Genomic DNA, 15,350 nt, shown 5'->3' with positions numbered 1-15,350 from the left:
AAGTGGCAGAGTGCCTTGAGCAAAAAGAGGCCAGGGACAGTGCTCTCAGGCCCTAAGTTCAAGCTCCAAAAAAACAAAAAACAAATAATAAAAGTTAATTTCATGTAGCCCAGGCTGTCCTGGAACTCATGCTCCCCTTGCTTCTGCCTCCTGAGTGCAGGGATTGCCATCACTGAAGGATGGAATCCCCTGCCCTTTAATTGATGCAGTTAAGGATCAATGCCTGCAAAGGTTGCAGAATCAATGTTTGCAGTGCCTGATTTTCCTTCACTCAGTTCTGTTTATCATTCAGTCATTCTGTTTACTAGATGAGCACTCATGGCTTTATTCACTCATTTTATTTATTAGATGAGCACTCACCTGTAATGCTAGCTGCTCAGGAGGCTAAGATCTGCAAGATCGAGATTTGTGGACAAGCGAGGCAGAAAAGTTCACTAGATTCCACCTCTAATAATCAATGAAAAGTCAGAAATGGAAGTATGACTTAGGTAGTAGACTGCCTGCATAATAGGTAAGAGTTCAAACTCCAGTATGGCAGTCAATCAACAAATCAATAAACAAATAAATTGGACCTTTCCCTTTATCTTTATTTCCCAAGGTTATCTCCAGCATATACAAGCATTAGCTTAAACCTCTATCAAGGTCTAAACACTTCTGGATTTATTATTTGTAAATTGTTGTATTTTACTTACTTTATTTAATCCAGTACTAGGGCTTAAACTAAGGCACTTAAAGGTGGAACTCTACCACTCGGGTTGTACCTCCACTTCTAGCTTTTGGTTGGCTAATTGGTGATAAGAATCACTCAGATTTCTCTGGGCTAGCTTCAAATTCGCCCTCAGATCTTAACCTCCTTTCAAAGGTTTTTAAAAATATTCATTTTCTATGTACTCTTTTGCCACCCTCTACTTATTTATCTTCAACAATACTAGATCTTTCCTAATATAGACTATGCCTAAACTTAACTTTCTATTTCTTTACAGAAATATTCTATTGCTAGACACAGAAGAAAACAGTATCTAAACTATGTTTCTTTGTAAAAAAAAGAAAATTTATGCCTTCATTTTTGTCTTTAAATGTTTCAGAATATTGAAACCTTTTAATGTATGGCTATCATGCAATGATCTTTTCACTAGTTTTGCATATGAATATTAGAATTATACCAAAGTTTGGATAGAACCAATGGCCCAGTATGTCACACTTCTAATCTTAATTACTCAGGAGACTGGTTAGAAGCCAGCCTGAGCAGAAATATCAGATATACTTCATCTCTAATTGCTCAACAAAATGCCACACAAGGGGCTGGGAATATGGCCTAGTGGTAAAGTGCTTGTCCTGTATACATGAAGCCCTGGGTTCGATTCCTCAGCACCACATATATAGAAAAAAAGCCAGAAGTGGCACTGTGGCTCAAGTCACCGAGTGCTAGCCTTGAGCAAAAAGAAGCCAGGGACAGTGCTCAGGCCCTGAGTCCAAGGCCCAGGACTGACAAAAAAAAATGCCACACAGGGGGCATGGCTCAAATGGTAGAGGACCAGCCAATCATGTAAGTCTAGAAAGAGTGAGTTTGTAAGAGTAGCAAGAACGAGTTTGAAACTTGAATAACCTGGTATACACACAAACACACACACACACACACAGAGTATGAATGTTAGATTGTAACAAGGAATATTTCGTGTCAAGTCCAGATCAAATAACAGTAATGTGGCTCAAAAACTGAGCTCTTCCAGCATTGGATTCATATATGAGAAAAATAAAAATGCAAATTCATTTGTTGAAAAACACGTATATATGAACCATTGATTCTACAATAGTTTCCTTGATCTCTCACTACATTCCCTTTGTAAAATAGTTATACAGTTACAATTTTTTACTTTAAACCATTAACATATTTATGAACAATAGGAAATAATTGACAAAACTGTTTTCATAAGCCTAGACAGCATTGTTTGGGTGGGGAACCTTAACAACTTTGCCCTTCATATGAATTCCAAGGCCTAAGTGAAAAAAGCTCGCCAAACAAGAACCATCTGTGGAAATTACATTTGCTACACTGAAAAGAGACTTCAAAAGCCCTCCATGAAAAAATATTTTGAATGGCTGGTCAGGGATATCAAACAGGAAAAGATGAAACTGCCCTGGTCTGCTTTTTTCACTCTGATGTTAGTCATTTGTAAAGCCAAAATTCAGACACAGTTCCTAGTTTGTTGAGGTCATAATGAGCAGAAAAGTCAGAGTAAAAAACCAATATAACTACCTGGCTTCCATGAAATATATGAATTAGGAGAGTTATAAGTCATTCAAGGTGTTTATCTGACATTCTGCCCTTTAAAGTATCCCTCCTCCCAGTAAAAAGAGCAATAACCTAGTCACAAAATCCACTGAACCAATAGCTAGCAGCGCCCACCTCCCTTTCACTGGCTGAACTTCTGTGCTCCAGCTGTGGCTCAGTCCTCATGGTGTCTTCCAGGGCAGGCGGAACAACACCAGATGCGGGCTCCTCTGCATCCTCCACCCTGGAGCCCTGACACTTATTTATCCCTGCAGCTGCCACCAGCTGCCAAGCCCCACCCACTTCAGCTTTATGAGGAGGGAGTAGGGGGACTCAGCATTCCTGGTTTTCAAATTTTCCCAACAATAACATCTACACAAGAATTACAACCAAACATAACCTGTGAGCACATAGGGACAAGTTCTATTTTATTCTTTTTTGACAGCTTCTCTATTAGAGACTAAATTCCAAAGAAAAAAATCATTTTCCATCATTTATCTAATTAAATTGAAGCATCTAAACTGAGTCCTAACTCATGTTTGTAGATCATAATATGTACACATCAGTGTTGGCATTCATTTCATTTGGGACCATCTGAAAGTTTCCCATTTTCATTTATCAGGGTTACCAAAAATGGTGCTGTGTTGAAAAGAATAGAAAATGGGGGGAGAGGGTTGGAGAGGAGAGAAGGTGGGGGAAAAATGAGGGAGGAGGTAACAAGTTTGATAAGAAATGTACTCACTGCCTTACATATGAAACTGTAACCCCACTGTACATCACTTTGACAATAATTAATTATTTTAAAAAGAATAGAATGCATAGTGACATTCCTCCTGCATCTCCTTCCCCCAAATAGTTTCTTTTGCTGCCAGTACTATTGCTTAAGTCCAGAGGAAATAAATGACCCAGGCCTCAAGATGAATGCTATTTCAGACGGTGAAATGCAGTTTTCAAAGGCTTGCGCACAGGAAGTTTGGTCTACTGGTGTGTCTTTCTCTCTCTATTCTTATCACCCCATTTGGAGCCAAACTGTTCAGGCTTGAATCACACATCCAAGCAGCACTGCTATGCACATGAGCCTCAAAGAAATCCAGGCTGTGCTGAGACACACTGGCTCCAGAAAAGCAGCACCAAAACAAACAAACAGAAAAACCTGGTATCAAGAAGTCCATCAGAAGAAAGTCTTCAAGACATTTTAGAAACCACTTCAAGAAGCCTTGTAAGGAAAGCTCAGAACAGAAATTTGTCTCACTAGCTATCTCTCCGTCTTTGCTCTGTTGTCCAGTTCCTCCCAATCATCACACAGTATCTTCCACTCCCTGTAACCCTAAACCAGAGTACCTTGTCCAGCTAGGACTCTGGGAAGAGGGCCCAATGAATAATCATGGTACCAAGTGTAACCTAGGCTTTGTCCTGGCACTCAGCTGCATAGCCACTTTCCTAGACTGCCATTTTCACAGAAGCTTTGCTTGGCCACTAGTAAGGCTGGGGTGGGGGAGGGGACATCCTCCCGGGACTGCAAGTCCCACCCAGTTTTCTAACCCAGTAGTCTACCACTCAATTATTCAATTTCATGCAGGACAGAGCCTAAATACCTCAACTGGCTTAAAACATTACTGCTAAGAATTTAGAAAGTAGGTCACTTCAAATCAAATTATTTAGAATAGTTTTTCTTCCATTCCCTTTTCCCCCTTCCCCATACTTCAAATATATAAAAAGAAACTGTGAAGAGGAAGCAATCTCTTCAAAGAATACCTAGAAAAGTGAGTGTGCAACTCTTTCCCCTCACCATTGAAACAAAACTAAGAGCTGAGAATAGGATTTTTTTTTTTAAAGCTTCCTTTCTCCTCCAAAGGACTGTGTCTGACATTGCCCTACCACAGCTTCATAGACCTCAATACAAAATACCAAGTAGCTTCTCAACCACCCAGTCCCCTTGTGATCAACATCAGCTAGTCTAAGCCACAGGACTGAAAAGGCCCTGCATAAATAAATTATGCAGAAAACCCACTGATTACCCATCACTCAGTTGAAAGGGCTTTTTTTTTTCTCCTTTTTTGGTTTTTTTTGCCAGTAGTAGGGCTTGGACTCAGGGCCTGGGTGCTGTCCCTGAGCTTCTTTGTGCTCAAGGCTAGCCTTCTACCACTTGAGTCACAGTGCCACTTCCGGCTTTTTCATTGTAGTTTATTGGAGATATGGGGTTTCATGAACTTTTCTGCCCACACTATCTTTGAACTGCAATCCTCAGATCTCAGCTTCCTTAGTCGCTAGGATTTCAGGCATGAGACACTAGTACCCAGCTTGTTTTTTTTCTTTTTAACTGGCAAGTAGTGACTTTACTTCTTTTTTCTTTCAACTCTAGTCAATGTCTCTGTGCTAGCTAACAATGTGCTATAGATACACAGATGAAACAAGGCAGCAATTATATCCTCAAATCCGTGTATGTGTGCTTACACGAGCACGTGTGCCCCAATACTGAGATGCTTAAACTCAGGGCCCTGTGCTCTTGTTTGGGTTTCTTGCTCAAGCTGATGCTCTATCACTCGAGCCACATTTCCTCTTCAGCCATATACTGGTTAACTGGAGGTAAGAAACACAAATAAGTAATCAGTTACAGAGTAAAAGCAACACAGGAAAAAAGTACAGAAAGAAATTGGGGTTGGTTCCTCGGGTGAACTACGAGTCTGTAGGTTGAACTGGGGGACTGGGTATCAAGGCATTTCTGTGAATCAACCTCCGACGCCAGGGGACAAGACTGAGAAATATCACGATGAGCTCAGGGGTCAGCAGCACATGGTGGGAAAGGAGGCTCCAGAGAGGAAGAAAGATAGGTTCCTGCACAGAAATGGTAGAAATGGGCCGACAGTCTTCCTTTCTGTATCAGGACTCAAGACATCCCAACCATCCCCAATAAGACTTTTAGAATACATTCACAGGTTTACCAAGGCAGAGTCAAAGAAGCATAAAAGCTCATGAGGTAGAATAAGGAGAGCTGATAGAAACTATGCAGAATTTTAAAGATTCCAGGAAAACATGAGGATACCAATGAGTTAGGACATAGGATAATCAAGAAGAAAAAGAAGCTGTGACTGAAAATTATGAATGTGGGTATATTTGGTGTTAGAGATCAATCCCTTGGGAGTAACAATGAGCTATTCTTATTGCCTTTTTCTTGGCCTGGGACAAGATGGCTCTTTTCCATACACAAACTGAATACAATGCTCAGACTTGCACTGCCCACTGTAATGTGAGAAGCAGTGAGCTTGACTTCTAAATGACCAGCCAGCACATGATTCATCATATGCCTCTCCTGGTCATGGCAGCAAGTGACCCTTCAGATTATGTTGGCTTCATTCACTGGGGTCCTGAGTGAGAGAGCACAGGGCTGAGGCCTCAGCTAATCCATTTTATATCCTTTATGATGAAGCCTCCGAGCTAGAAAACCTCAGCATCCAAACCAAGTTCTGGCTTCTGCCTTTCCTTTGGGAGGGTAATCTATGTCATATTGTACTGGAGTGTCTTTGTTGAGGGCAGGACCTGATAATCTCAGGGTGGGAATTAACCATTTCAGAATCTTCTGTGGCCATTTTTGTGATTTACTGTTGTTACTCTAGGCTATGGGTTCTCATTCAATGTGGAGATTGTGATTAAGCACACAGGAAATCCAGCAGTCAATAAATCATGACTACGTGATGAAGTCTCCCTATAAGTTCTGGATGCTAGAACTTGCACAACTTCCCTGGTACATGTGATACTGTCACACACCAATAATGGCCAGTGTTGGCAAAGAATGCCTTCCAACTCCAGCAGGAAAAGGAGGGCATTTCACAGTGGAACCCTCTGGATTCTGCCCTTTGTGGTCATCCTTTGGCACTTCTTTATTTGTCTTTTCCCCATAAAAAATAGTGTGGGGGTGGGGGAGACAAAATGAGGGAGGGGGTAACAAGTGTGACAAGAAATGTACTCACTGCCTTATGTTTGTAACGGTAACCCCTCTGTATATCACCTTGACAATAAAATTAAATTTTAAAAAATAGTACCTTACTATAAAAACTTTCAGTGAGTTCTCTGAGGTGTAGTGAATGTTCAAACCTGTGGGTTGTTTGGGGAAAGCCTGGCCTTGGAGATGGTATCAGAAATGAGGTAAGAATTACATGGAGCCTGTGCCTTTAAACTTGCCATTGGCCTTCACTTTTACCCAAACTTTATCTTAGAATTGTCTGTTTTTTTAACCAGGTTAGGACAAATAATCTGATTTAAATATTGTATGTAAAAATGTGTGGGGGGGGGTTATTGTTTGGTTTTTACAAATTATCTTCATGAAAGTCAGTTTAGTGTCTAGCCAGGAATACTGGATGTATAGACAGTGAGTTTAACCTTCAGACTTGTATCCAAGGAAGCACTTTAGTCTGCCACCCTCAGGTTAAGGACTGTGAACACAGCTTGGCGGTCAGTGACTCAAGACTGTAATTCTAGCTTTGCAGGAAGCTAAGGTCTTAGAAGCACACAAGGGTGCAATGCCTAGGTGCATCTGATCATACAAAAAAATATTTATCAAAATGAATTCCAGGAAATGGAAACAAAAAGGATTGTTTGTTACTGTTGTATTTTTTGTCTTGTTTAGCTGCTTATCTGTCTTCAAAAGAATAAGAGGGAGCAGAGAAATAGAGCGACAAAGGTTGAACAAATGTAACAGTGGTGCTCATTAGACACTATGTGGAAAATGAATTACAGAACTTGGTGGGGACAGGAGGAAAAATTTGGGAGAGAGTGAGGGAAGGGGTGACTTTGCTCAAAAAAATGTACTGTTTACCGAGTTATGTAATTGTAACCCCTCGATATATCACCTTTATAATTTTTAAAAAATGATATGCTTTTATGACCTTTTCCCCAGGCTGGCCTTTAACCACAAGACTTTCAATCTCTGCTTCATACGTAGCTGTGATTACAGACACGTGCCACCTTTATACCATTCATGAAGACAAAACCATACAAATGGAAAGATCGGTGATTACCAGATGTTAAGGGGATCCTTCCTGGTGACAAAACTGTTCTGAATCTATATTAATTTTATATCCTGCTTGATTTCGCACTATACTTTTCAAGATGTCAACTGTATACATTGCATGCAGGATCTCACTGAATATTTCTAATAATTATGCGTGAATCTAAAATTATTTCAAAATAAATAGGGAAGAATGCAGTCATCATAATATTCAGTGTATAATCTTCAAACTTAACAAAATTGAGAGGAAGGATTGGACTGAGAGGGAAGGGAGAAAAGAATAAGATGAGTGACATCAATCGAGATGTACTGTCTTCATAAATGGATTTGTTGAATGGTAACTCCTTTATACAACTATCAAGATGACTGAAGCAAAAATTTCCATTCACAAAGTGATGAATGTGTTCATATTATAATAGTTCTTTGGGATTTCTTTGCTTTCTGAACCATCAAACTTGAAAAATAGTGTATATAACAAATAGTCCCATAAACTTTCCTAGAATGAGAGAAAATTCACATTTCTCAATAAACTGGGGCCAACTAAAATCTGTTGAGAAAATATTAAAACATAGCTCAAAAGTCAACTTCTAATTTAAATGTACTAAGGAATTTGAATAAAGGCAAGAACCCTGTTTACTATGAAGAATAGTTCTCCCCCAGTATACCTCCATTTCTATATACCTTTAGGTATTAGGTATTAGGTACACTTAGGTATTAAGTGTATTTGCAATGATCATGTTATTTGTACACATTTTCCCCTTGAAGTTTATTCATGAGCTTTGCTTTTTATTTAAAAACCAAGTGTCCATGTACTGATTTAATTTTTTTCTAAATGATGGATAAGCCTTATTCCATAACTAGCATGGTGGCATTGGAGATCTCCTCTATGTGTGAGCTGCCTTTTGTATTTCAGAATTTAGCCAGAATATAGAGAACTATGCTGCTTCAAACTATACCCCTCCAATTCTGAGCTGAGATTTTTTTTTTAGACATGTAGCACCATCAAGAGGCAACTGCTTGTATTGCCTCTGTAACCAAACCCTGGGTGTGCTATCAAAAGAAGTCTGCTTTTAATGGACACTGAGAAAGAAGATTGCCATATAGGATTACATTAAGACTTTAACTCTGTCCCTCCCCTATGTGAAGTCATGATAAATTATTGCTTAGTGCTAAGTTTCCCTTCCTACTCCTTTTCTACCCATCTCTCCAATGGAAGAAGAAAGGAAAAAAATAGATATGACTTTAAAAAATATACTTTCCATTAACTGAAAACAATATGTCATCTTCATTTCCTAACCATTAATTCTTTCAATATTTAATGAACATGTGCACATGTCAGCAATTTTCTGTTTGAAAGAGGCAGAGAGAACACCTTTGCTTTACTCTCTAATGACTCAAGGTGATCTGATGGTAGATAATATTCTCCTGTATTGATCCAGTGGTTATAGATTTTTTTTCCTACTTTATTTAGAAACAGGAAAATGCTGTCTTATTCCATAGATGATGCTTCATTTCACATGGGTTTGAAAGGCCTCTTTAAGGTAAAGAAATTTAAAATTAGTATACATTAATAGCTTGCATTGTATTTTTGAGCTATAGCCTGTAAACCATCTCTGAAGGGCATGAAAGTGGCAGAAGGCAGGAAATGGGGGACTGGCTGACTGCTTTCAACAGAAAGCTAAGAAAAGGGCTCCGCAGACTCCTTCGGAACCTGAAGAGTGAATCAATTCATGTAAGTAACAATGGCATTTCAAACTGAGAACAAAGAGAAAACATCTGGGCCCAAAGTTCATGTGGCTCTTAAACCAGCCTTTCACCTTATTTGCAGTTTGGCTGGCTCACTTCCCACAACTGCAACACCCTTTTTTCCCCCTAATGAACTCTTAAGCTGTGCTCTAGGCAAAGGGAAGGGCTGTAACAGGAAGGTGATTGCTTTCAAGTCAGACTGGAGGACAAAATAGTTTTCCACACTTAAGCTTGCTTTCACATTTCAAAGACCCTCCATGTGTGTGCACGCGCGCTCCATGTGTGTGCACGCGCGCGCATTCGCACTAGCACTTGCCAAGCATGCAAGTGCTCTACTAATGAGCCACTCCTCCAACTTAACAGTCAACCCTCAAATTTAAAGGACTTCTTAAAATAAAAAAGATTAAACTATAGCCAGGTACTGGTGACTCATGCCTATAATCCTAGCTACTCAGGTGACTCAGATCTGAAGATCACAGTTCCAAGCCAGCTCAGAGAGGCAAATCTGTGAGGTTTTTTTCCTCCATTTAACCTACAAAAAAGCCAGAAGTGGAGGTGAGGCACACCAGCCTTGAATGGAAAATGCTAAGCAAGGGCTGGGAATATGGCGTAGTAGCAAAAAAAAGTGCTTGCCTCTTATACATGAAGCCCTAGGTTCAATTCCTCAGCACCACATATATAGAAAAGGCCAGAAGTGATGCTGTGGCTCAAGTTGGCAGAGTGCTAGCCTTGAGCAATAAGAAGCCAGGAACAGTGCTCAGGCCCTGAGTTCAAACCCCAGGACTGGCAAAAAGAAAGAATAAGCCCCATTATAATCACACACAAAAAAGAAAAACATGAATTTTATGACTAGATAACAATAAACGTTTCCTAAATACTGACTATTCTACTTGTGCTACCCAAGCAAAATATGCTATCAAACTTAATAATTCAGCCTAGCTTAAGCCAAAAAGTTCTACATGCTTAAATTCTTTTAAGCTAAACATTTTCCTTAATGACAAAACTGACTTATTCTAATCTACCTACTCTCTGGTCTTTAAAATAGCATAGCATCAAACCACCCTGAAGAAATTAAAGAACATGTAAATTTGTCATAAAAATATCAAAATTTTCTTAAAAACAAATATGCTTAGTTATACATTTTAGAATCATTAGATCATTTAGAATCGTATGGTCTGCTCAACAGGGCACAAGCTCGTTTCTAGGGCCTTCAGCCTTCAGCCTTCATTTTCTTATGACCTGGGGAACATCAATTCTTACCAAAACAAAACAAAACTTGGGATGGTAAATTTTGATTGTCAATTTGAATCTTGATTGTCAACTTCATGAGACTGAAGTAGAAGAAGGAAAAGGGCAGCCAGTGTGTGTGAACTGAATTCTTCCTGAGCAAATGCATGTATTGCTGCTGCCACTGCCTGTGGACATCCGACCCCAGCTTCTTCAGCCTTTCAAGCTAGACTCACACCTGTGACCTGGGGAGCTTCCAGGCCTCCAGCCTCAGGCTGGGATGCATTAATAGTTCCTCTTGTTGAGGTATCCTGTTTATAGAGTGAGTACCCACCAGGTGTTCTGGCTCTCTAGCCTGTTGATGGCCACTGCTGGACTATCGAGCGCCCTACTGTGTAAGCCAATACAATAACCCCTTTTATAATGATATTCTGCTCTCTCTTTCTCTCTATTTGTCCTATTTCTCCAGCAAACCTACAATTTTCCAAGTAAAAATAAAAGAAGGAACTTTTTTTGAGGAGTGGAGGGGTAGTACTGGGGTTTTTTTACTCAAGGCCTCAAGCTTACTTGGCTCTACTGCTTGAGCCACACTTCCATCTCCTTTTGCCTTTATTATTATTTTGAATAAGGTCTCAAATGTATTCCAAGGCTAGGCCAAGAGCCTTCTGTCTATGTGTCACTCATACCTGGAATGCCATGAATGTGCTCACTCAGGATTTTTTTTTATTAGGATGGAATCTGGTGATTTCTTTCTTTCTTTCTTTCTTTCTTTTTTTTTTTTTTTTTTTTTGCTTTGGCTGCCCTTTAACTGTGATCCTCCCAAACTACCTCCAAAGCAATTAAGAGGACAAATGTGAGGCACAACACTTACATGGGGAATTCCTTCTTTCTAGAAATAAGTCTGCACTTATTCTGAGTATATGCATTCTTTTATATAGAGCTTTGTTGTTACCTAGAATTAAATGCATATTTCCTGGGAAACAGGAGTGCACCCTAGAAGCACATGTAAATGAAGCTCCCATTACCTAGGACCAGGAGCTAAATGTATATTACCAAAACAGACACAATCACAGCCACTTGCAGATTAAAATTCTTTAGTTCTAAAGTGTTCCAATAACAAAACACCTTTCAAGCAGCAGAGACTTGCTGACCTAGACATCAGACCCGCCATGGAAATTTAATATGTACCTGGAAAGAAAGCTAACCTTATCTTCAGGGAATCCACAGTGATGGGGAATGTAGAAAACCAGAAAGCCTTATTTCGTGATGTCTCATGAGAACTGGCATTCCAACAGAACGTGCTTCAGAACTAAATATCAAGCATAGCCCTGCATGGTTCTACCTGGTGACAATGCTGTTTACTAAGGCTTTGGAGATGACTATCATTAGCCCAAAGAAAATACTGGATTGCTGTAATGCAATCTCTCGGGACCTATCATTTCTCCATAATGAAATGCAGATACGTTTGGCAATGTTATCAGCTGATCATCTTAACAGTGGAGGATTTGTTTTCGTTTCCTCCTTGCTTAAAAAGGTCTGGACCAACTAGGTACCAGTGGCTTGTGTCTATATAATCCTAGCTACTCAGGAAGCCAAGTTCTGAGAATCCTAGCTCAAAGCCAGCCCAGGCAGGAAAGTCCATGATATTTGTATGTCCAATTAACCAGCAACAAGCTAGAAGAGGAGCTGTAGCTCAAGTGGTAGAATACCAACCATGAGCAAAAAGCAAATGAACATGGCCCAATACTCACACACACAAACACGCACACAATGCCTGAACCATAGATACACGAAGTAGTCCATTTCTTCTTTGGGATTCCTTGGAAGTAAGTATGTGGGCACCAAATGGATAAAGGAATATCCAGTTTGCTTCATGATTATTTCTCCAGCCTTTGTCACAATTGATTAGATGGAGTTAGCTTCTCAGTCCTACTTAGCTCTGAATGAAAAGATTAAAAAGACTACTGATGTAGCAAGAGACTGTGAGATCAAGTGCCTATCCTTCATATGAGCAGTATAGTAACTAACTCACACAATAATATCGTAAATTGAGGCCTGACATTTGGTTTCTAAAATATCACACACACACACACACACACACACACACACACACACACACACACACTCTCCTAAGAATGAAAAAGCCGGCAGAATGACAAAAGCATGAAGTGGCAGCTGGGAGTAAGAAATAAGATTTTTTTTTGTAAAGATCTCAAATAGCACAGCAGTTGGAGGCTATTTAATTTTAACACAGATGCAGAGTTAATTATTAGTCCTCATTAATAAGCCCTTGGTTTGATCTTTCTTACTGAAATTACTTGGAGTTTTCTATCAAGTAATTAAAAAAAAACTATAAACCCAAACCGACTTGGTACAATCAGAGTTAAGCTACAAACACTACAGACATGCTTAGTGAACTAAGTTTTTCATGGGTCGTTTCCTCCCTCTGGGTTAAATAAGGCTTCAGCAGCTATTTGTTGTAATTTATATAAGAATTGTGTTAACTCTTTGAAAGCTGAAGTGGCCAAATATAGTATGTGGAGTTAATTGAGCTACGCAGCTTGGCTCTTAGGGTAAACTCCAAACAGCAGTAGAACTTGACCTTCACTTGCTCTCCACTCTTGTAGTTTGGGTTTGCCTGGCTTGGTGCTGTTGTTTTTGGTTCTGATGACTTTCAGATGAATTTGATAGTTCTGATTTGCCCTCTCCTGTTAGTTGTTGCCAATAATGGCTGCTGAACCTAGGAATCCGGTATCATCTTTTGGTGATCTGGCAGGTAGAACTGAAATACAGGCTTTGTCAGATAAGAGATATCAAAGCATTTGTTCTTGTTGCTCATTACTTGTCTCTGATTAGAAAAATGTTTTTTTATCAAATAGAAACGGGACAGACTTTGAGGCTGATGGAATGACACCAGTGTGCTGGTGTCTACTTCTGATGTGTAGCTTACGCTGCCTAGCTTATGCTAACGTTTCTGAGAAAAACAAAATCTCTGTGTATGGGTGAAATATTTTCCTTCTGGCTCAGTACAAAAAAAAAAAAAACCTGGAATAAAATCAGTACTTAAATAAGTCCAACATTCCCCAAGTTGCAAGAAAATAAAGTGAAGCTTTGATACTTAATATGTTTTCTATCTTTAAAAAAAAGCACATTCTCATCACAACAGTGACTCCTGGCATTGTTTTTTCTTTCCACTACAGAACAATCTACACACAATCAAAGCACATACTTACACGATCAGCCTGGCTTGATCATTTGGCTCAAAACACAGCCAGACACAGTCATTTCCTTGTTTTATCCACGTATAGTTAATACAACTATACTAAACAAGGAAATAGTTAATATAGTTAAAACAACTATACATGGATATGTAATTTTATTTTCTTAATGGGCTTTATAGAGAGACTAGCTACTTGAACTTTGAAAGTGCAAATTGAACAGGTAACTTGTCTGTACTTAATATCCTAGCAAATATTGCATTACTTTGTTTAATCTTTTTTCTTCCTTTTTTTTTTTAAGTTTCAATTCTCCTAATCTCCTCCTCCTAAGTAGCTAGGATTACAGATATTAGTCATAGTACTTGGTTCAAATACTATTTGTAATTGTTATTTATTATACTTATTCACTTTGAGCTGGGTCACAGACTTCCTCTGAATCAATTTTTTAAAAAATTAAATAAAAAAAGTAGGCATGGTGGAACCCAAATTTCATCCCAGTTACTCAGGAAACATAAATAGGAGGATGGAGGTCCAGACCAGACCAGGCATAAACATGAAACCATATTTGTAAAGTAACAAAAGTGAATAGAGCTGGGGACATGGTTTAAGTAGTAGAATGCCAGCCGACCAAGAACAAGGCCCTGAATTCAAACTCTAGTTCAATTGCATAATGCATAATTCATTCACGATTCTTACAATAGTTCAAAGCTCAGTGAGGATAGAAGACATTAACTTATTAAAAACTATGAGTAATGTAAACCATTTAAACCTAATATTTTCTGTCCATAGTTTATTACTATCTTATTGCCTGACTGGGCATTAACTAATTTTGGATATAATTTATTGCTTTCATATTGATTATATCTTTTTTTATAGTAACTAAAAGACTGTGGAAATCTTATCCTTTTGTAAGCCAGACTGTCATCCCATAGCTTCTCTCACTAAGGAAGTTAATCATTAATGAGGCAAAACCATCTCTGAAATATATTGAGTCGAAGAAAAATATATGCTTAGAAGGTGGAACAATTTAGTTGTTCTCTCTCAGGAATGGAACTCTCAGAAGATGTGTTTCCTCCTGTCCTCTTATTTTAAAACATATTCCACTTTAGGCATAAATTCACTTTCAATGAAAAGCAAACTCAATAAATGTTGTGAGTATGTGCTGTGGTTTGTAGTCACTGATACGTTAAGAGACAGGGCTGACAGAGCATGGAGAGAGAGAGTGTGTGTGTGTGTATGCGTGTGCACATGCAATGGGGGAAGACTGAGCAATGTGGAAGCAATCCATAACTTCATAACTTTCTGGACAACTTTTTGTACAAATTTATTGCCTAATTTCTGATGACTTACGATTTCCCTAACTAATGTCAAACTATATACCTGCAAACTTAATGTGTTTCCACACAGTCTTTTTGTATATGTGTATTTGTGTATATGTGTATATGTGTATTTGTGTGTATTTGCACCAAGACTGGGGCTTGAACTCAGGGCACTGTCCCTTAGTACGTATTTGCTCAAGGATGGCATTCTATCACTTGAGCCACAGCTCCATTTCCACCTTTTCTTTTTTTGCCAGTCCTGGGGCTTGGACTCAGGGCCTGAGCACTGTCCCTGGCTTCTTTTTGCTCAAGGCTAGCACTCTGCCACTTGAGTCACAGCGCCACTTCTGGCCGTTTTCTGTATATGTGGTGCTGGGTAATTGAACCCAGGGCTTCATGTATACAAGGCAAGCACTCTTGCCACTAGGCCATATCCCCAGCCCCTCCATTTCCACCTTTTTGGTAATTAACTGGAAATCAGAATCTCTTAGACTTTCTTGTCTATACTGGCTTTGAACTGAGACCCTCAGATCTCAGTCTCCTCATACCTGATTACAGGTATG

The 15,350-nt window shown here is 39.2% G+C and overlaps 1 protein-coding gene and 1 long non-coding RNA gene across 12 annotated transcripts in view; one reads left to right on the top strand and one right to left on the bottom strand.

Moving 5' to 3' along the window:
* Positions 1-15,350, bottom strand: part of Phldb2 (pleckstrin homology like domain family B member 2) — a 200,623-nt gene that overhangs the window by 60,724 nt on the left and 124,549 nt on the right. The window lies entirely within an intron of this gene.
* On the top strand, positions 1,509-14,959 carry LOC125351676. Its single transcript, XR_007210993.1, has 3 exons — positions 1,509-4,332; positions 10,381-10,385; positions 14,939-14,959. It is a non-coding gene; the product is annotated as an uncharacterized LOC125351676 (long non-coding RNA).

This window comes from Perognathus longimembris, chromosome 5 (assembly GCF_023159225.1).
Source record: "Perognathus longimembris pacificus isolate PPM17 chromosome 5, ASM2315922v1, whole genome shotgun sequence".
NCBI classification, from domain to species: Eukaryota; Metazoa; Chordata; class Mammalia; order Rodentia; family Heteromyidae; genus Perognathus; species Perognathus longimembris.
This window is presented reverse-complemented; position numbering and strand designations above follow the sequence as displayed.